At 45.1% G+C, this 23,137-nt stretch overlaps 1 long non-coding RNA gene across 1 annotated transcript; it reads right to left on the bottom strand.

Annotated features, from left to right (window-relative positions):
- Window positions 1-2,692: 2,692 nt before the first annotated feature.
- On the bottom strand, window positions 2,693-22,790 carry LOC144690156 (uncharacterized). Its single transcript, XR_013578777.1, has 3 exons — window positions 22,647-22,790; window positions 2,923-3,079; window positions 2,693-2,785 (listed from the first exon to the last, which is right to left on the bottom strand). It is a non-coding gene; the product is annotated as an uncharacterized LOC144690156 (long non-coding RNA).
- Window positions 22,791-23,137: the final 347 nt, after the last annotated feature.

Here is a 23,137-nt window from a genome sequence, read left to right as displayed (position 1 = left end):
CCCATCCTCGTCGCCAGTTTGTTATAGAGTTGATCTTCAGATAACTTTTCTCAGTGGAAGCATTTGGATTTATTTACAAGACAGCAGTAGCAACTGCACGCGTTCATCAAACTCCCTAACTAAAGAAGTACTCTCCCCTGTAGGGGTTCCCTGCGCTGCTAACACATTGGTTTATACAGATCACGTGATCTTACAGCACTGGATTATTCTTAAAGCTACAGGCAAACATTTCCCAAAACTATAATTACTGCAATGCGACAATCATCAAGACAGTTAAAGCTGCCTTTTGCCTAAAATACCATTTGTTTTTGGATGGCTTTGAAGGAGTATAAATAGGAGAATGGGGTGATGTGCTGCCATTTATATAATGATGGTGTTTCCAATCTATGGTTTAGGGTTTCTTAATGGGGATATTGGAGGGAGGTCTGGTCCATGTCTGCCCATCTGCATTTACTTCTGAAATGGGGTGCTCAAGGTGGGTGTTTATTAGAACTGGTGATTTCTACCAATTTACTATTTGGTTGTCATCTTTTAATATGGGATTGTTACCAGTAGACCAGACTGTTTCAATGCTCTCTTGGTCAACCTCTCATTTTGCACCCTCCATGAACTTGAGCTCCTCTAAAACTCAGCTGCCAGTAGCTTAACACTCAACTGGTTCCATTCACCCACAACTTCTGTCCTCCTATTGGCTCCCAGTGAGGCTACAACTTTATTTATAAATCACTATGGCCTCACCCCTCCCTATCTCTGCAGCCAGTTCCAGCCCTGAAAGTCTTTGAGGTTTCTCCACGCACTTAAGAATATAGGAACATAGGCGGAAGAGTAGACCATTTAGCCCCTCCAACACGTTAGAGAGTCCTTCATTGAGTCCCTCATTGAGATCATGACTGATCTGTGGCCTAACTTCCTATGTCTATGGATGATATTTATAAGGACTTCCAGAGGGCGTTTGATAAAATCCCCCATAAAGGACTACTAGCTAAAGTTGAAGCTCAAGAAATTGAAGCCAATTATTCACCCGGTTAGAAAATTGGCTGAGTGGAAAGAAACAGAGAATAGGGATAATGGACAGGCAATCTAATTAGCAGGATGTGACAAATGGGGCCAAATTTTCAAAGTGGAGCTGCGAACCTGACACCGAGATGAGTTCCAGGCCCTGACCGCACACCTCAGCTGCGTTGCTCTCAGGGTGCTATTTTGAAGTGTACATGGATTGATTGGGCAGGACGCAAGTGCAGCGCCCAAACAGAGGCATGGAGCGCCTCCAGGAGGTGGGAGCTGCCTGCCTGGCGCCAGCGGCAAAAGCAGGCAGTAGCCATGCTGGGGCCTGCCAAAGAGGGCAGGCAGCTCACGAAAGAGCCAAGCAGACAAAGATGATGTAAAGTGACCATGGATGCTAAGTCAAGAAAAAGAACTCGGCCCGGTGCTAGCTGACCCCTCAAATTTCACAAAGGAAAATTAAAATGAACTTTCTCTTGCCCTGCAGCAGCCTTGACAGCTGTGCACTAGCTTCCACCAGTTTGATCAGCTTTGTCCAGTAAAAGGATTGAAAATCCAATTCTGTTCTGGGCAGGCCCCTGAACAAGCTCCTGAAGGAGCTAAAGTGGCCAATAATTGGTAACAAGCAGGCTTCCTTTCCCCTCCCCCATTCAGGGCCTTTGAAAATTACAACCTGTCTCGGAAGTGGGGATCCACTGCCACCCTCTGTAAGCACAATTTTCAGATCACACCTACACTCATTCCAACCCCCACCAGCAATTGAAAATCTAGCCAACTGTGCCCCACAAGGATCTATGTTGGGGTAATGGAGTTAGTGTGTGGTATGAAGGCAGAAAAAGAAGAAGTGAGTGTGCTTGGAATGAGAAAGAGAGGTGCTAGGATGTGCCCTGTCATTGAGGGGACGGAATTGTTGAAAGTAGTGGGGTGGTGGTGGGGGGGGGGTGAAAAGTGTCCTATAAAATACTGCTGAGAGAGGTAGAAAAATTAGGAAAGGTATTCATCCTTGCTACTGTCGTGGGCTAATGGAATCTGTTCTGACACTGAAGCTGGATCCTGGAGCTGATGCTAAAGACACTGAACTTCCAGCCACCTCAGTCCATGTTTGCTTCATCCTGGACTTGGAGACACCTTTGCGACTTGTATGGAAGAGTTGGTCTCGCCTTCCCTCCCTTCCTCAATTATAACTTCCAGGGAGGGGTAAGAGTTTAATGGGGTAGCAATTCTGCTCATCCTAGCTGCCAGAAAGTGGTTTTCAACCATTTGCAACAGTTTGCATAGAAAATGAGAACAAGGAATGCTCAGAATGCAGTCGTTGGGGGTAAGCGGGAGGGACAGGATACCTAATTTTGCAGGTAATTGGGAGCGCAGACCAGCCATTATATTGCAATGAGAAGGCCAGTGAGTTAAAATGACCCCAGCTTCACCCTCAGTTGTCTGCATTGGTTTCCCTCCCATCCTGGGCACACCCAGTATTAAAATCAGGGCTGTGGAATTCAATCTGCACGCCATTAGTTGAAATCTGAGAATGAAAATGGAATTTAACTTATTCTATCTCTGCAAATCAGTGGTTCTGATAACTAACTTCTACCTTACATGACAAAACATCCTTTCTGTTATAAAACAGCAGCCTAGATTTCCTGCTTAGGCAAAAATCCGAGCACAAAAATATAAAAGTAAGATTCCTACTCACAGAATGAGAACTTGGCTGCCTCTGACGGAGTGTCTAGGGTCAGCCAAATTTGCAGAGTACTTTTAAATGCTCGCAGCGGCTTAAAAGGACAGCCTAAAAAAACAAACTTTTCAAAAGATCGTTAAAGCAAGATGATTCAAAGATCTGGAGTATAAATTTGACACCCTGGTTCGGAGCCAAGGCCAAGGAAGTGCAATTAACAGAAGTTAGGCAGAGAAAATAGTCCTTACTTGAAATCCTGTGATGGCATCCAGCGAGGATCACAGCACAGCATCAATGGCAGGAGGAGTCAAAGGGCATCACTACAAACTCAATGACACCATCCACACTAACACAAAAGGGTTAACAACTCTATCATAAAAGCAAAATACTGCGGATGCTGGAAATCTGAAACAAAAATAAAAATATTTTTATACATCATCAGTTGTCTCAATTTCTCTGCTCCTCTCACCCACTCTAACCTGTCTCTTTCTGAACTTGTCACACTTTGTTCTCTCAGGTCCAACCCTGACTTTGCCATCAAGCCTGCTGACGAGGGTGGTGCTGTTGTTGTCTGGCGCACTGACCTCTACCTCACAGAGGCTGAGTGTCAACTTGCAGACACTTCCTCCTACCTCCCCCTGGATCATGACCCCACCACCGAACATCAAGCCATCGTTTCCAGGATTGTCACTGACCTCATCTCCTCTGGAGATCTTCCCTCCACAGCTTCCAACCTCATAGTCTCCCAATCTTGGACAGCCCGCTTCTACCTCCTCCCCAAAGTCCACAAACAGGACTGTTCCTGCCCCACGGAACTCATTTCTTGCTATCTTGACACCATTCTCTCTCCCCTTGTCCTCTTCCCATCTACATCCGCGATTCCTCTGATGCCCTACATCATATCAACAATTTCCAGTTCCCTGGCCCCAACCACCTCCTTTTCACCATGGACGTCCAATCGCTCTACACCTCCATCCCCCACCGGGTTGGTCTGAGAGCTCTCCGCTTCTTCCTCGAACAGAGGCCCGAACAGTCCCCATCCACCACTACTCTCCTCCGTCTGGCTGAACTTGTTCTTTCTCTGAACAATTTCTCCTTAAACTCGTCTCACTTCCTCCAAATAAAAGGTGTGGCTATGGGTACCTGCATGGGCCCCAGCTATGCCTGTCTCTTTACGGGGTATGTGGAACATTCCTTGTTCCAGTCCTACTCCAGCCCCCTCCCACAACTCTTTCTCCGGTACAACGATAACTGCATCGGGGTTGCTTCATGCTCTCATCTGGGCCTGAAAAAAATTTATTAATTTTGCTTCCAATTTTCACCCCTCCATCATTTTCACATGGTCCATCACTTACACTTCCCTTCCTTGACCTCTCTGTCTCAATTTCTGGTGATAGACTGTCCACCAATATTCATTACAGGCCTACCGACTCCCACAGCTACCTCAACTACAGCTCCTCGCACGCCGCTTCCTGTAAAGACTCCATCCCATTCTCTCAGCTCCTTCGCCTCCGTCGCATCTGTTTTGATGATGCCACTTTCCAAAACAGTTCCTCTGACATGTCTTCCTTCTTCCTTAACCGAGGTTTTCCATCCACGGTGGTTGACAGGGCCCTCAACCGTGTCCGGCCCATCTCCCGCGCATCCGCCTTCACACCTTCCTCTCCCTCCCAGAACAATTATAGGGTCCCCCTTGTCCTTACTTATCACCCTACCAGCCTCCGCATTCAAAGGATCATCCTCTGCCATTTCCGTCAACTCCAGCATGATGCCACCACCAAACGCATCTTCCCTTCACACCCCTTGGCAGCATTCCTCAGGGATCGTTCCCTCCGGGACCCCCTGGTCCACTCCTCTATCATCCCCTACACCTCAACCCCCTCCCACGGCACCTTCCCATGCAACCGCAGAAGGTGCAACACCTGCCCCTTTACTTCGCTCCTCCTCACCGTCCAAGGGCCCAAACACTCCTTTCAAGTGAAGCAGCATTTCACTTGCACTTCCCTCAATTTGGTCTACTGCATTCGCTGCTCCCAATGCGGTCTCCTCTACATTGGAGAGACCAAACGCAGACTGGGTGACCGCTTTGCGGAACACCTTCGGTCTGTCCGCAAGCATGACCCAGACCTCCCTGTCGCTTGCCATTTCAACACACCACCCTGCTCTCATGCCCACATGTCCGTCCTTGGCCTGCTGCAATGTTCCAGTGAAGCTCAACGCAAACTGGAGGAACAGCACCTCATCTTCCAACTAGGCACTTTACAGCCTGCCGGACTCAATATTGAGTTCAACAACTTCAGATCATGAACTCTCGCCTCCATCCCCACCCCCTTTCCAATCCCCCTTTTTCTAATTATTTATATTTTTTAAACATACTTTTCTTTTCCCACCTATTTCCATTATTTTTAAATGTATTCCCATCTATTGTTTCATCTCCACTTTTTAGCCTATTTCGATCCCTTCCCCCCACCCCACCCCCACTAGAGCCATCTGTCACTTGCTCATCCTGCTTTCTACCCTTAATGTCACCATTAGCCCCTTTCTTAGCTAATATCACCACCGTCAACACCCCTTTGTCCTTTTGTCTATGACATCTTTGGCAATCTCTTCTTTGCCTCCACCTATCACTGGCCCTCTATCCAGCTCTACCTGTCCCACCCCCCTCAACCAGCTTATATTTCACCTCATTTCTATTTTTCTTCAGTTCTGATGAAGAGTCATACAGACTCGAAACGTTAACTGTATTCCTCTCCGCAGATGCTGTCAGACCTGCTGAGTTTTTCCAACAACTCTATCAGGTATGCCATGGAACCATCCATACATTCTAAGAGTATTTAGCATGCTTGCAACTTTCGATCATCTCCATTTCACTTTTTGAAGTGCTTTAGCCATGCTATACTGTTGATGGCCTCTTATAGTCTATTGTGGACATTCTCTAGTGCTCCCAAGTAGACACTGAAAAACATGCCAGATTTATTTAAATGATGCTTATCATGGGCACTCGGATGGTGTTAAGGGCACTTGCTGTGGTATACGAAAATCCTGGCCATATACTGCTACCACTGTTCCAACTGTGCAGAAGATCTAAGTGACTGTGTATGTACTGCTGCCTCCTACACTTCTGTATATCAAATATATTCAATCCAAGAGATTAAGAATAATATTTTATTTGTTTGTTTTCCAGGAACCAACCAGAAACTTAGGCATAGCACAGCTTTCGGGAGAATCATTAGAAACCTTTCTCCGTTTCTTTTCATTGGCAATGTTATCCCCTATCTACCTTTACACCTCTCTCTCTTTCACCTTGGAACAGTGAACAGTGTAACCTCAGCTCACTATCAGCATTCCTGGGAAAATCTGTTTGAAGTAGCAACATTTTAGTTTGCTCCAAGACCAATAGAGTGATAGGCACATAGGTTATAGCTCAAGCAAGAACAAATAGCAGGCATCTATTTCCACTGATGAACAAGGCAATGGGACTAGAGAAGTACTCTTAACAAGAAATTATTTTTATTATACCTTCGCAGGCAACAGGATTCCAATTACTAGGTCACAGATGTTGACTTTTCCAGTTGACATTTGCAGCATAATCCTACGATATTGGGTGGTGCTTCAACAAGGGAAGCAATATGGTCATAAATGATTGATTTTCTAACTTTTGCCAAACTGTTTCTTTTGTTATTTTTGAATTCCCATGCTTGCATGGCAGGGGACATTGGAGCTCATGAAAAGGAAAAGTGAAAAGTCAGTAGCCAAATTGCATAATTAAAATGCATATTGCCAGATTTGGGTCTTGTAATAGCAAAGCCATCTGCTTCACTCTGTCACTCGATAATAATGCAGTATGTCATGAAGCGAATGGAAGAGAAAGATCATCAATAAAAAATATCAGATTATTTTCTTTTACTCAGCCAAGTACTGGGTGGGTTGACGAACATTTGAGTTTGCTTTTGACTGGCAAAATTAATGAAAGAACAAGTTGCAATCGAATACATTACAATAATAAATATTGATGTTACCCTCTCATCAGAACTGCAAATTAATACATCAGTAGCAACATCGCTTTTGGCTACGTTTCTGGCGTCTCTTAAAGAAAATCCAAATTCCTCTCCTCCTTTCTTGAAGACATTAGTGGGCTATGATTCAACTCACCAGCAGCCATCCCCCAAATGACATTCTTCATGCATGAGGCTAAACAGTGATTCAGTGACTACTTAACCTTCAAGAGTATCACTGTTGAGCCCTCAGTCATATCCTCACCCAATGTACCTTTCCAGCAGGGCTCATTGGATGCCAATCAGCATTGGGAGACCAAGCTGACTTCTCCTCTCTCTAGCCCAAGGATGCAAGATCATTTGAAGCCTTGCTATCAATACCCTGGCTAAGATTTGTTAACTTGCACCTGAGACCTTCCAGAGATTGTATGCTTCTGGGCCACACAAAGAGTGGCATTTTCCATTAAGCTGTTGATAAGTGCCATATTTCTAAATGCACCATTCCAATTTTTCTCTTCTCCTGTTCTATGAATTCTAGCCCATTGGCCCTTTCCATTATACTTTGCTGATTATCCTATTGCTAAGGAAGATAATTTCTCCCAATCTGTCATACCTTGTGCACTAATAATAAAGCTATAAGGAAAAAATATTAACCAAAATGGCTGGTGTAGTAAATAATGCTTCTTTTGCCAGTTAATGGGCCAGAAATATACTGCACATGCACACCAGTCCTTATCAAACGTTGTGCATACTTGCAGCAAATCCCATGGTAATAATAAAAATAGTCAAAAATCCATCAAATCTGAGAAGATAAATAAACAGCCTGTCTTCTGTTAACCCTGCATTTAACTTGCATTTATCGTGAAAACAATGAAAATTCTTTCGCCCTGTAATTAGAAACTTATAGTCTAAATGGTGAATGCTTGGGTTTTGTCATGTTTTCCTGGCTGGGAACCATGTACAAGAATTTTTGATCAAAGTGGTTAGAAGAACTAACAATCTGCTCATTCATGCAAGCATCAGAAAAGCAAAATTCCTATGTGGCCAGTCTGTGCCGGGGCTTTGATCACTCTAAAACTGGCAGCTTCAATCTGTATTCAGATTCTTCAACTATGGGACGCTGCAAATAGACGTCTGAAACAGTCATGTAATCAGTCTTGTAGAAAAGCCACACAATCATAATAATGATGCCATATTTCACTGGCAGCAGTGGGGTGGAGGGTCTCCAGTCAAAAGCCAGCTTCTACTGCTCATTCTGATCATAGTTAAATGGGCACTGTCTCTGTAAGCTGGTGCCTTGGCAAACCTGTTTTAAATTAGTGTGGAATGTATATTACAATGCAAAATACTTTCATGTACATTGCCTAAAATTAGCAAAGGTTTTGCTGAACTCCTCTCTCCAACAAAGAACAAAATATTGCTAAACATTTTTTTTCATAAAAATGGTCCCTTTAATTGTTGCACTTGTTATTGTTTTCTTTGAAGGCATTGGCTATCTTCCAGGACATAGTTCAATGAGCACTGAGCGTCCTCTGCCATCTAGCTTAAATGGCCATACTTCATGCTTCACCCTATAGGCTTAATGTTAAAACAGGATTCATCATCACAGCCAAGCCCAATCTTGTGTTCATCCAAAAAAATCACACGCCCACCAACATGTTACATCAGCAGGCATCAGATAGTGGTCAGAAGCAGCAAGTTGATTGAAATTTCCTTTCCTATTCAGGGAGTTTAAGACCAATTTTAGGACCCAACCACTTCCCAGCTGAGAGTAGTTAACTCAGCAAAGACCAGGGTCAAACTTTGGACTTGTCTGATCTGTACGGTTAACTTGTGCACTGGACAGTGCGTTTATCAATAAAACTAATTAGAGAAGTCCATTGCTAATTAGAGAAGTCTATTATTTAGCCATGGAAAGATGAAAGCTGAGGTTGACACTGTTCTTAACAGCATTTCCAGCCGAGGTCACTGAATAGTAACTACACTCTTTACGTGCGCCAGAAATGTACTGCAAAACATGCACTTCAGTCTGTATAAAAGCCTTGTGCATACTTCCAGCATGGCCCATAGAGATAGTAAAAATAGACAAAAATCCATCAAATCTGAGGAGAAAAAATAAACAGCCTCTGTTCGGTTGACCTTGTTTTTAACTTGCAACCACTGAATGTAAAGGAGTTTGTGTACATAAAGATGGAGAGACAGGCAAGAGGGTTTTCACCTCAGAAGAAAGGAGACTGGGGTGGCTGCAATGATTAAGGAGAACTCTGCAGAGAGGATGTCCTGGGGGCAACAAGGACTGAATCTATTTGGTTACATTATGAAACCGAAGAAGTACCATTACAACACTGGGTATATTATATAGGCTACCAACTAGTGGGAAAGTTACAGAGGAGCAAATTTGCAAGGCAATTACAGAGAAGTGCAAATGCTATAGAATAATAATAGCGGGGGACTTCAATTATCCTGATAATAGAGTGGGATGTAATAGCATAAAGGTCAGAGAGTGCCTTTAAAGAGGAGATGGTTTACATTCAAGGTACATTCTCACAGTGGGGAAAAGTAAGGCAACCAAAGCCAGAACCCTCAGAGAGAGATAGAGAGCAAAATAATTAGAAAAAATGTGCATATGACAGATGTAAGGTTGATGATACCATTGAGAATCAGGCTGAATATAGAAAGTTCCCAGAGGAAGTGAGAAGGAAATCAAAGAGGCAATAAGAGAGTATGAGCTAACATAAAAGGAAATACTAAAATCTCTTATAAGCATCTAAATAATAAAAGGGTAGTAAGAGGAGGGGTGGGGTCAATTAGGGAACAAAAATGGGATTTACACATGGGGTTAGAGGGCATGGCTGAGATGCTAAGTGTGTACTTTGCATCTTTCTTTACCAAAAAGATGTTGGCAAAGTTATACTGCAAGAGGAGGTAGTTGAGATACTGGATCGGCTACAAATTAATAAAAAGGAGGGATTAGAAAGGCTGGCTATAGTTAAAGTTGATAAACCACCAGGACTGGATGGAGTGCATCCAAGGATGCTGAGTGAAGTAAGGGTTGAAATTGCGGAGGTACTGGCCATAGTCTTTCAATCCTCCTTAGATACAGGGGTAGTGACAGAGGACTGGAGAATTCCAAATTTTACACCCTTATTGAAAAAAGGGTGTAAGGATAAGCTCAGCAAATACAGGCTAATGAGTTTAACATCAGTGGTAGGAAAGTTTTTAGGGACAATAATGCTAGACATGTAACATTGCTTGGTCAAGCATGAATTAATTAGGGAAAACCAACACAGGTTTTTCAAGGCAAATCAAGTTTAAATAACTTAGGCTCATAGATTCACAGATGTTTACAGCACAGGAGGCCATTTGGCCCATCGTGTCCACGCCGGTCAACAAAGATCTGACTACACTAATCCCATTTTCCAATGCTTGGCCCATAGCCCTGGAGGCTATGACAACGCAAGTGAATATCTAAATACTTCTTAAATGTTACGAGAGTTTCTGACTCAACCACCTTCCAGGCAGTGAGTTCCAGACTCCCACCACCCTCTGGATGAAAAAATTTCTCCTCAACTCCCCTCTTAGTCTTCTACTTCTTACCTTAAATCTATGCCCCCTGGTTATTGACCCCTCTACTAATGGAAAAAGTGCCTTCTTATCCACCCTATCTATGCCACTCATAATCTCACACACCTCTATCAGGTCCCCTCTCAATCTTCGCTGCTCAAAGGAAAACACCCCAGCCTATTCAATCCTTCCTCATAGCTCAGACCCTCCAGCTCAGGCAGAATCCTGGTAAATCTCCTCTGCACCCTCTTCAGTGCAATCACATCCTTCCCATAATGTTGGGATCAGAACTGCACACAGTACTCCAGTTGTGGCCTAACCAGCATTTTACACAGTTCCAGCATAACCTCCCTGCTCTTGTTTTCTATGCCTTGGCTAATAAAGGCAAGTATCCCATATGCCTTCTTAACCGCCTTATCTACCTGCCCTGCTGCCTTCAGGGACCTGTGGATATGCACACCAAGGTCCCTCTGATCTTCAGTACTTTCCAGGGGACCTACCATTCAAAGTGTAATCCCTTGCCTTGTTAGCCCTCCCCAAGTGCATTACCTCAGACTTTTCCAGGTTGAATTCCATTTGCCACTGCTCTGCTCACCTGACCAGTCCATTGATATCCTCCTGCAGTTTACAGCTATCCTCCTCACTATTTACCACCCCATCAATTTTCATGTCATCCGCGAACTTCTTGATCATACCCCCCACATTTAAATCCAAATCATTTTTGTACACCACAAACAGCAAGGGCCCCAGGACCAAGCCCTGTGAGACCCCATTGGAAACAGACTTCCAGTCACAGAAACATTCCTCTACCATCACCCTCTGCTTCCTGCCTCTCAGCCAATTTTGGATCCAACGTGCCACTTTAATTTGGATCCCATAGGCTCTTACTTTCTTGGCCAGTGTGCCATGAGGGACCATATCAAAAGCCTTGCTAAAGTCCATGTAGACCACATCAAATGCATTAACCCTCATCAACACTTCTGTTTACCTCCTCAAAAAATTTGATCAAATTTGTCAAACACGACCTTCCCTTAACAAATTCATGCTGACTATCCCTGATTAATCTGTGTCTCTCCAAGTGCAGATATATTCTGTCCCTTAGAATTTTTTCTAGTAACTTCCCCACCACTGAGGTTAGACTGACTGGCCTGTAATTTCCTGGTCTATCCCTTCCTCCCTTTTTTAATAATGGGACAACGTTAGCAGTCCTCCAGTCCTCTGGCCAGAGAGGATTTGAAAATTACTGCCAGGGCCCCTGATATCTCTTCCCTTGCCTCCCTCAACAGCCTGGGATACATCTCATCTGGGCCTGCAGAACTTGATTGAGTTTTTTTATGAGGTAACAGAAATGGTTGATGAACATAATGGAGTTGATGTGATATAATTGGACTTCCAAAAGGTGTTTAATAAAGTGCCACATAATAGACATGCTAGCTAAGGTGAAGCCCATGGTATATAAGGGACAGTGGCAGCAAGGATACACATTTGACCAAGTGAAAGGAAACAAGGAGTAGTGGTGAATGGTTGTTTTCTGGACTGGAGGAAGGTACATGGCGGGGCTCCCCACACGTCGGTACTCGGAACACTGCTTATCTTGATACATATTAATGACTTTGATCTGGGTATGCAATGCACCGTTTCAGAATCTGCTGGTGACACAAAACTTGGAAGTATTGTGACCTGTTAGGAGAATAGTGCTAGACTGCAAAAGGACACAGACAGGCTGGTGGAATGGGCGGACATGTGGCGGATGAAATCAGGGAAGTGTGCATTGATACATTTTGATAGGAAGAATGAGCTGAGGCAATGTAAAATAAAGGGCACAATTCTAGAGGGGCCACAGGAACAGAGAGACATGCACAGGTCATTGGAGGTGGCCACGCAGCTTGAGAAGGTGATTAAGAAGGCATACAAGATCCTGGGCTTTAATAAAGGCATAGGTTGCAAAAGCAGAGAAGCTATGATGGACATTTATAAAACTCTGGTTCAGCCTTAACTAGAGTATTGTGTCCAAGTCTGGGCACCGCACTTTGGGAAGGATGTGAAACCTTAGAAATGGCGCAGAAAAGATTTCTGAGAATTTTTCCAGGGGATGAGAGACTTCAGTTATGTGGATAGATTGAAGAAGATGGGGCTGCTCTCCTTAAAGAAGATTTGATAGAGATGTTTAAAATCATGAGAGGCCTAGGCAGAGTAAATAGAGATAAACTATTCCCATTGGTGGAGACACTGATTAAACGTGATTGGCAAAAGAGCCAAGAGGGAAGAAAAACCTTTTTATGCAGAGAGTGGTTAGGCTTTAGAAGGCACTGCCTGAAAGTGTGGTGGAGGTAGATTCAATCATAGTTTTCAAAGGGAATTGGACAAGCACCTGAAGGGAGAATTTGCAGGGTCATAGGGAAAGGGTGGGGCAGTGGAAGTAGATGAGTTGCTCTTGCAGAGAGTTGGCATGGACACAATGGTCAAATAGCCCCTTCTTCAGTGCCGTAATTCCATCATTGCATAAAACAGATAGGATTGGGTCAGGTGGGAGAGTTAAAATTATGAATCCTGAAGCCAATCTGCCTCCAACCCACCCACTTCCAATTATAAAGGAGGCGGGATGGTGGGAGGATGTGGTCTTAGGCACCCAACCCACTTCCTGGAGGTGGGTTGGCACTTTAAATATTATAACAGAGCTGTGAACTTCATTATTATACACTATTTTGAATTTATCTATGGACAGCTAAAACCTGATAAGACTTTCAGATCCAGGAGTTAATTGCTGAATTCTGTGTGCACCCAGAACTGTGCACAATACTCCAGCTGTGGTACAACCAGTGTCTTATATAAGTTCATCATAACCTCCCTGTTCTTGTATTCTATGCCCCTATTAATGAAGCCTAGAATATTGTATGCTTTAGGAACAGCTCTGTCTACCTGTTCTGCCAACTTTATTGACATATGTACATATATACCCATGTCTCTCTGCTCCTGCACACAAAGAATAATATCCTTTATTTTATACTGTCTCTCCATGTTCTTTGTACCAAAGTGTATCACCTCACACTTCTCCACATTGAACTTCATCTGCCACCTATCTGCCCACTCCACCAATGTGTCAATGTCCTTTGAAGTTCTACACTGTCCTCCTCACAGTTTACAACTCTCCCAAGTTTTGTGTCGTCCACAAACTTTGAAATTGTCCCCTGCACACCAAGATCTAGATCATTTATATATATCAGAAAAAGCAAGGGTCCCAATACCGACCCCTGGGGAACTCCACTACAAACCTTCTTCCAGCCCGAAAAATACCCATTAACCATTACTCTCTGTTTTCTACCCCTCAGCCAATTTTGTATCCATGTTGCTACTGTCCCTTCTATTCCATGAGCAATAACTTTCCTCACAAGTCTGTTGTGTGGCACTGTATCAAAAGCCTTTTGGAAGTCCATATACGCGACATCAATGGCCTTGCCCTCATCAACCATCTCTGTTACCTCTTCAAAAAACTCCAGCAAGTTGGTGAGACACGATTTTCTTTTAACAAGTCCAGCTGACTCTTCTGAATCAATCCACATTTTTCCATGTGACTATTAGTTCTATCCCAAATAATTGTTTCTAGATTTAACTAACACTGCCCTTGCATTCGCCTCTGCTGGTATACACTCCGAGCTGGCCTCAGTGGAATTCAAATGAATGTGGGGGTTGGAAGCGGGTTGCCTTTCAGCCTGAGTTTTCCTCCTCACCTGGCCATTGTGTGGATAGGTTTTTGAGAGGAAGGAGGAGGGGGAGGGGGCATGTGTGTGTGTGTGTGTGTGTGTGGGGCCAGCTCACTCCCAGTCTCAGTGTTCTGTCTCTCACTTTCACATGCATTTACACTCACACACACTCACTCACACACACACTCTCACTCTCACATACTCACACTCACCTTCACTCACACAGTCACTCACATACTCTCACACTCATTCATACACCGACACTAGCTCATACTCACTCTCTCACACACTCACTCAGTCACTGACTGACACTCATTCACTCACACTCACACACACTCTCACTCACTCTCACATATACTCAAACTCACACACTCACTCACACTCACTCACACACTCTCATCTCTCTCACTCACACTCATTCACACACCCACACTATCTCATACTCACTCACTCACACATTCACTTAGTCACACTCTCACACACTCTCTCATACACTCAGTCACTCACTCTCACACTCACTCACTCTCACACTCTCACACACTCACTCAGTCACACTCTTACACTCACTCACTCTCACACTCACTCACCCTCACACTCACTCACCCTCACACTCATTCACTGTCACACTCACTCACTAACCCCTGGGCCCGGGAGCTTTAGCGATTTTCTCGCTGAGGAGGAGTTTGGGATGGCTGTGAAGGCGACAAGGCATGCTTTCTTCCTGCCCTGTCTAACAACCCAGTTGCCCCACGTCTCGCTGTTGCTGCAACCGCCGCTTCTCCCAGCCTCCTCTGCCTGCTCCACCATCTGATGTGTGTAGTCCTTTAGTGGGCCAACCTGTGTGGGAGGATGAGAGCGCAGCCAAGGGAGGACTACGTGACCCAGAATGCACCCTGGCTGTCAAAACAAATTGCCATATGGACTTGGGCATTCGCTCCAATAACCACTTATATTACAGAACTTTGTCCTGGAGCACAGCATCCACCACGCACTTGTTTGCAAACACCTTGAGGCAATCTGGTGGCCAGTTGAGAGTGGGGTGATGCTGCTTGATCCCAAGCCCCCCAGAGGCATGGGCCCCGGTAGTTAGCACCATGTGAACCCCCCTCTCCCGGGTCCTGATGGTGACCTGTGATGAAACTCCGTCAGTATATCAGGGGCCCCGTGATGAGACCATCCCAAGTGCTTCCTTCACCATAACCCTACATTCACCAGCCACCATGTCACGGGCAACATCTCAAAGCCTCAACATCTGGTCCACAGGGGTCAAAAGAAACAAAGCCTTCTAACTCTGTAATTCCATAAATGTTAAGGTAGGCAAAGCACGCACACAGGAGATAGAAATCACCCAATGAGACCTAATGTGCAACAAGGTACTTATATGTGACAGCTTCCATGTGCTCCTACATTGTTCTCTCCCGGGAGCTAGTGCGAATGTGGGGGTAGGTTGCTGCCCTTGTTTCTCTGATGCGCAGGATGCCTACAGCAATGACCTCTAGGTTGCTGAGCCCCCGAGGGGCCAGGCACAGGCTGTGTCACCTGCATCTGTGCAAGGGCAGCTCCTGTCATTGAGTCTGGCTGCAACATTCATCAAAGGGGCCAAGGGGCCGTCGCAACATCAGGAGCAGCTTGAACAGAGCTCTCATGGTCACCCGGCATCTGCTTCTTGACCCTTTCCTTGGCCTACCTACACTCCCTTGCTTACATGGCAACAGGCCCATGCATTTCTGTGCCATATCACCAACCCAGCACACAGCACAGCTCATGGATGTGCCAATACTGTGAAGGCCAATGAGAACCTCCTGCACCCATTTGTTGGTCTGCCACATGTGACTCTCCATGAGGGTCGCTACTCTCAAGTGAAGGGGCCACGTGCTGAGCTGCCAGAGACCTGGCGTCACTGGTGACATTGATGGGCTCCTCCACTCTTGCATGGGAGAGAACAGCCTCTGGGAAATCTGGCAGATATCTACCTATTTCCCACTGCTGCCCCAATATCTGCTGCTGTGCTGATGACCCCTGAGGCAGAGCAACTGCATAAAGCTGTGAATTGCTGAGCTTGTCCTCAATTCTCCGATGGGGATTAACCACAACTGTCCTTGCCTCTGTTACCAACTCCAGTGCACATGTGCAGTGTTGAATAGTTAGTGCCACCCATTCTAAATATGCATCAATGCCCGTCGACATATCTATGCTGGTGGAGGGTGTGCTGGACCTATGTGACAGTGTTTCCTCAGTTGGCGACTCCTCCTCTGAGGTGTCAAGTAGCTCTAATGTCCTTGGCGGTACCTCACCTGCTGTTGGCCTTGAGGAAGGGACAACAGCACTATTAACAACATCTGTGTCCAATGGCTTCCTCCTGCCTGTCCATGATCCGGAGCTTTCTGTGGTCATCAAAGGCCACAAAGGTGCTACTGTAAGCACCAGGGAGAAGGGTTGGTACCCATGATCATGACTTTTCTCACTCTCTCTGGACTCCGCACCCACCTCGCCCTCACTGACAGGCTGGCCTGCTGCCACCCATCCAATCTCCATTAGTTCTTCTCTGTCTTATTAGAGCAAGAAGGGTACACCACCTCCCATGGGTCTCCGCTCTCTTGCATTATGAGCTCACTTCTCCTGGAACGACACAAATATACAGAATCACACTTGTTTGCTGGTCCAGCTATACTCATGAGATTGCACCATTTTAAATGGCCATCACCGTGCCATTGGTAGGCCATCTCCAAGCGACCATTCATGCTTGGCATTGTAGCAAGTGCTTCTGACTGACCCTGTTCCTCACCTGTGATGCCACTCTGCAGCTCATTGCGCAAAGTAGTCCTTGGTGAGACCCTCCGCATGCGTTGTTCACTTTGCCTCACATCTCATGACTGTCGTATAAGACATGCAGAGCTGCTACCTGACTATCATGCATGCCATTCACCTTGCCAGATCTCATTAGGTCTTTGAAGTCTTCTGGAATTGCAACCCACGGCTGCACACTTCCTCGGCCATCTCCACAAGGCCTTATTGGTGAGGTTTGCTGGCCTTCTCCTCCCACCCACTGGGAACAGAACTCCTCTCTGTTCCCTTACCACCTACGAGAGCACTACCAGGGAAACGTCACTGAAACATGGAGCTACCCTTCCTCTCACTGCCGCCATTTCATCACAAATTATTTTCTGCTGCACCCCTTGCTCTGCCTTCTCCATGTGAAACCAGTATGAAGGAATCACAACACTTTTTAAAAATGGTGCCGCTAACCTCCTGCCAGCATTACCTCCCGCCTGCCACCCTTTATTGGCTGGCTCCCATGCCAGCCAGATGCTTATTGGCCACACAGTGGAAAATCGCTGGAGAAGTTCCACCACCCACCGGTGCAGCCCTGAGACCAGCAAATGACCTTGGTGTTGGGACTTGGAAGTCATTCAGTAAAAGCCAGCCCTTTCACCTCTGTCTTCACAAAAGAGAGGGACAGATTCACACATTATAATTAAGGAGGTGGAATGTGAAACATTGAATGGAGTAAAATAAACACAGTGAGAGAGGAAATATTAAGGGGCTTATCATCTTTGAAAGTAGATAGATTGCCTGGCTCGGATGAAATCCCAGGCTGCTAAGAGAAGCAATGGAGGACATAGTGGGCTGGAGGATGACTAATGTTGGGCAAAATGTAATGTCCACCCCCATGGCGAATTAGGTGGCAGGGGCCATTTAATTGTGTGGGAGAGTGCAGGAAGGGACCCTGCCTCTTTCCCACCTCTGCCACAATTAAGTTCATGGTGGGAAGGCAGTATTCACCCAATGCTGGGCAGAGAACTTTGCCATGTGGGAAGGCTGAAAAGTAAACCCTGTCAGAGTTGCTTGTGAGCTTCCTGGGGCAGGGTGTGTTCCTCTTTCAAAGGCACTCAATGCCTGCTTGTGGGACCTGGCATCAGGAAGGGGAGTGCCTACTGAAAGCCACACCCCTGCCCTTGCTACCGACACCCCACTGCTCCCTGCTACCCCCACCCAGCGATCCCCGTCCTGCCATCACTCACCTGTGCCTGGGTCCATCAATAATCCTGGGCCTCAGGTGGGTGTAGAACCAGCAACAGCCAACACCTCCCTGGTGGCACTGCCAAGCAATGATGAGTTTCCGGCCTCCGATAAGCCGGTAGATCTCAGGGGGTGGGATTTCTGCCCCCCCACCACCCCCTTGCCTCCGGGTTCCTTGATCCCAGGGAAGGCCTGCCACTGCCCAGTTAAGTGCCTGATTGTCACTTAGTTTGTTCAGCCTTCCCGAAAAGAGGTAACACGGGTTTCAAGCCAGCTCTCCAGCCAACAGGCAAGAACCCCCTCACCTTTATTAAATACTGGCAATTATCATTGTTTAAAAATATAGAAAGCAATAGACCAAATAATTGCAGGCCAGTCAGTCTAAACTAGATGGGGGGCAAATTATCAGAAAAATTCAGTCACAGTATTTATTGTTTTTTGGAAAGGCACTGGTTAATCAAGGAAAGTCAACATGAATTTGTTAAGGGAAGATTATAGAAACATAGAAAATAGAAGCAGTGTAGAAGAAGTCATTCAGCCCTTCGAGCCTTCTCAGCCATTCAATATGATCAAGGCTGATCCTCTTTCTCAATGCTATACTCCCGCTATCTCCCCATACCCCTTGATGCCTTTAGAGTCTAGAAATCTATCTATTTCCTTCTTAAATACATTCAGTGACTTGGCCTCCACAGCCTTCTGTGGTGGGGAACTCGACAGGTTTGCCACCCTCTGAGTGAAGAAATTTCTCCTCATCGCTGTCTTAAATGGCCTACCTCACATCCTGAGTCTGTGACCCCTTGTTCTAGACCCCCCAGCCAGAGGAAGCATCATCCCTACATCCAGTCCGTCCAGCTCTGTCAGAATTTTATACATTTCAATGAGATCCCCTCTCATTCTTCTAAACTCCAGTGGATACAGGCCTAGTCAGACCAATCCCTCCACATACGACAATCCTGCCATCTCAGGAATCAGTCCAGTAAACCTTCACTGCACTGCCTCTATGGCATTTATATCCTTTCTTAGGTAAGGAGACCAAAACTGTACACAATACTCCAGGTGTGGTCTCACCAAGGCCCTTTACAGCTGCAGTAAGACATCCTTGTTCCTGTACTCAAGCCCTCTCACAATAAAAGCCAACACACCATTTGCCTTCCTAACTGCTTGCTGCACCTGCATACTTGCTTTCAGTGACTGGTGTACAAGGACAACCAGGTCTCTTTGCACATCAACATTTCTTAATCTATCACCATTTAAATAATACTCTGCCATTCTGTTTTTCCTACTGAAATGGATAACTTCACATCCATGTTATACTGCACCTGCTATGTATTTACCCACTTACTGAACCTGTCTAAATCGCCCTGAAGCCTTTTTACATCCTCCTCATCACTCACACTCCCACCTAGTTTTGTGTCATCAGCAAACTTGGAAATATTACATTTGGTTCCCTCATCCAAATCATTTATATATATTGTGGATAGTTGAGGCCTAAGCACTGATCCCTTCAGTACTCCACTAGTCACCACCTACCACTCCAAAAAAGACCCATTTATTCCTACTCCCTGTTTCCTGTCTGATAACCAATTCTCAATCCATGCCAATATATTACGCCCAATCCCATGTGCTTTAATTTTGCACACTAGCTTCTTATGTAGGACTTTATCAAAAGCTTTCTGAAAATCCAAATACACCATATCCACTGGTTCTCCCTTATCTATTCTGCTAGTTACATCCTCAAAAAACTCCAATAGGTTTGTCAAACATGATTTCCCTTTCATAAATCCATGTTGGCTTTGTCTAATCCCGTTTATATTTTCTAAGTGTCCTGTTATCACATCCTTTATAATAGACTCTAGCACTTTCCCTGCTACTGACGTTAAGCTAACTGGTCTGTAATTCCCTGTTTTCTCCCTCCCTCCTTTTTCAAATAATGGGGTTACATTTTCCACCCTCCCATCTGCTGGGACTGTTCCAGAATCTACACAATTTTGGAAGATAACAACCAATGCATCCACCATTTCCATGGTCACCTCCTTTAGCACACTGGGATGTAGATTATCAGGCCCTGGGGATTTATCGGCTTTCAGTCCCATTAATTTCTCCAGCACTATTATTTTACTAATACTAATTTCCTTCAATTCCTCCTGTTCACTAGACCCTTGTTTTCCTAACATTTCTGGGAAGTTTTTTGTGTCTTCCTCTGTGGAGACAGAACTAAAGTAGTTGTTTACTTGCTCTGCCATTTCCTTGTTCTCTATTATAAATTCTCCCATTTTGGACTGTAAGGGACCTACATTTGCCTTCACTAATCCTTTTCTTTTTATACACATATTAAAGCTTTTACAGTCCGCTTTTATGTTCCTTGCAAGTTTACTCTCATACTCTATTTAGCCCCTCTTCATCAATCGCTTGGTCCTCCTTTATTGAATTGAAAACTGCTCCTAATCCTCAGACTTGCTACTTTTTCTAGCAACTTTATGTGACTCCTCTTTGGATCTAATGCTATCCTTCATTTTTTTTTTGTTAGCCATGGTTGGGCCACTTTTCCTGTTGTGTTTTTGTGTCAGAAAGGAATGCATAACTGTTGCAATGCATGCATTTGTTCCTTAAATATTAGCCCTTGTCCAACCACTATCATGCCTTTTAATGAAGTTCCCCAATCTATCATAGCCAACTCACCCCTCATATCTTTGTAGTTTCCTTTGTTTAGATTGAGGACCCCAGTTTTAGATTGGCCTACTTCACTTGCCATCCTAATGAATAATAATATCATGTTATGGTCACTCTTCCCTAAAGGACCCTGCACAACATGATGATTAATTAGCCCCTCTCATTGCACAATACCAAATCTAGGATAGCCTGTTCCCTAGTTGGTTCCTCAATGGACTGGTCTAAAACAAAACGCAAATACACTCCAGGAATTCATCCCCCACAGTATTATTGCTAATTTGGTTTGCCCAGTCTATATGTAGATTAAAGTCACCCATGATTACTGTAGTACCCTTGTTACATGCATCTCTAAGTTCCTGTTTAATGCCATCCCTTACCTTACCACTACTGTTTGACAGCCTATAGACAACTCCAACTAATGTTTTCCACCTCTTGTTGCTTCTTAGCTCCACCCAGACTGATTCTACATCTAGATTTTCAGAGCCAATATCCTTTCTCACTATTGCACTGATTTCATCCTTAACTTACAACAGCAGCCCACCTGCTTTTCCTTTTTGCCTGTCCTTCCTAAACATTGATTACCCTTGGATATTCAGTTCCCGGCCTTGGTCACCCTGCAGCCATGTCTCCGTAATCACAATCACATCGTACTCGTTTACATCTATTTGCACTGTTAATTCATCTACCTTATTGCGAACGCTTCGCGCATTCAGATACAGTGCCTTTAGACTTGTCTTTTTAATAGTTTTATACATCTTTTTCTACAATGGCCCTATTTGCTGCTCACCCTTGTTTCCTCTGCCTTCCACCTCTGCTTTCTACTTTTCTGTCTTTCATTTCTATCTTTGTTTCCCTCTCTTGTGTTTCCCTGCTCAGGTTCCCACCCCCCTGCCAATTCTAGTTTAAATCTTCCCCAACAGCACTAGCGAATACCTCTGTGAGGATATTGGTCCCAGTCCTACTGGGGTGCAACCCATCCAGTTTCCCCAGAATCAGTCCCAGTGCCTGAGGAATCTAAACCCCTCTCTCCTACACCCATCTTTCCAGTCATACATTCACCTGATCTATTTTCCTATTCCTGATCTCGTTAGCACATGGCACTGGAGTAATCCTGAGATTACTACCTTTGAAGTCTTGCTTTTTAATTTATTTCCTTTCTCCCTATATTCTGCTTTCAGGGCCTCGTCCCTCTTTTTATCTATATCCTTGGTACCGATATGCACCATGACCTCTGGCTTTTAACCCTCCCCCTTCAGAGCGGCCTGCAGCCACTCAGTGACATGCTTGACCCTGGCACCAGGGAGACAACATACTATACTGGTGCTGTGGCCGCAGAAACATACTTTAGAATCTCCTATCACTATTGATCTCCCACTCTTTTTTCTACCCCCCCCCACCACCCCCCCCCCCCCCCCAACCCCCAACCCCCCGCCCCAACCACCCCATGCAGCTGAGCCATCCGTGGTGCCACGGACTTGACTTTTGCTGCATTCCCCTGAGAAACCATCTCCCCCAGCAGTATCCAAAACAGAAAATCTGTTAGAGAGGGAGATGGATCCAGGGGACTCCTGCACTGCCTGTCTAGTGCTTTTACTCTGTCTGGCGTTCATCCATTCCCTTCCTGCCTGTGCACTCTTTACCTGCGGTGTGACCACCTCACTGAACGTGCTATCCACAAAGATCTCGGCCTTGCGGATGCCTCACAGTGACTCAAGTCATGGCTCCAGAGGATTTCAAGTTAGCTGCACCTGGAGACACTTCCTGCACACATGGTTGCCCTGGACACTGGAGGTGTCCCTGGCTTCTTACATCACACAGGAGAAGCATTCCACGTGGCCAAGCTGCCCTGCCATGACTTACCCTTAAATTACTCCCTTTACTTTTACTTCCTCTAACTTAAGGAATATCAAATATATACTAGAGACCTTACTTCTTATACTTTAAATACTACTTAATCTAAACCAAAGACCAATTTTTACTTTAAAAACTGGACAGTAGAAATACTCGCCAGGTCTTACTTACCAAGGCTGGTGCTCCTCTCGTGCTGGCTCCTGGTCCCACTTTGGTATCTGGCCTGTTCCCCTTGCTCTTTAAGGCCGCCGCTCCTCTCACATTATCGAATGCCAAAAGCAAAAGCAAAGGAGCACCTCTTCCCCTTCCTCCCCAAACTCCCTTAATCACCCAACTCCCAGCACCCTATTCTAAATCACAATCAAATGCCAAGTCGCACTAACTTGGCTGGTTTTATATGCTCCTAAGACAATGGCTAGCTGACTCGGTCACAGAGGAACCAGTTGCAGCTGCTTCTTTAATTAACTAAGCATAACTGCTCACCCAGTGGAGACCTTGTTAAGGCCCAGTTCAAGGCTGGGAACTTTAGAAATTAAATTGTAGATTTCAGATAAATGCTAACTACAAAAAAAAATCAGATTTTTACAAAAATATTTTTAATAATTGTGACTCCTTACTCACCATCCACCAGCATCCAGTCCTAGGCCTAACTAACCTGAGTG

The sequence above is a fragment of the Cetorhinus maximus genome, chromosome 14 (assembly GCF_964194155.1).
Source record: "Cetorhinus maximus chromosome 14, sCetMax3.hap1.1, whole genome shotgun sequence".
In the NCBI taxonomy this organism is placed as follows: Eukaryota; Metazoa; Chordata; class Chondrichthyes; order Lamniformes; family Cetorhinidae; genus Cetorhinus; species Cetorhinus maximus.
This window is presented reverse-complemented; position numbering and strand designations above follow the sequence as displayed.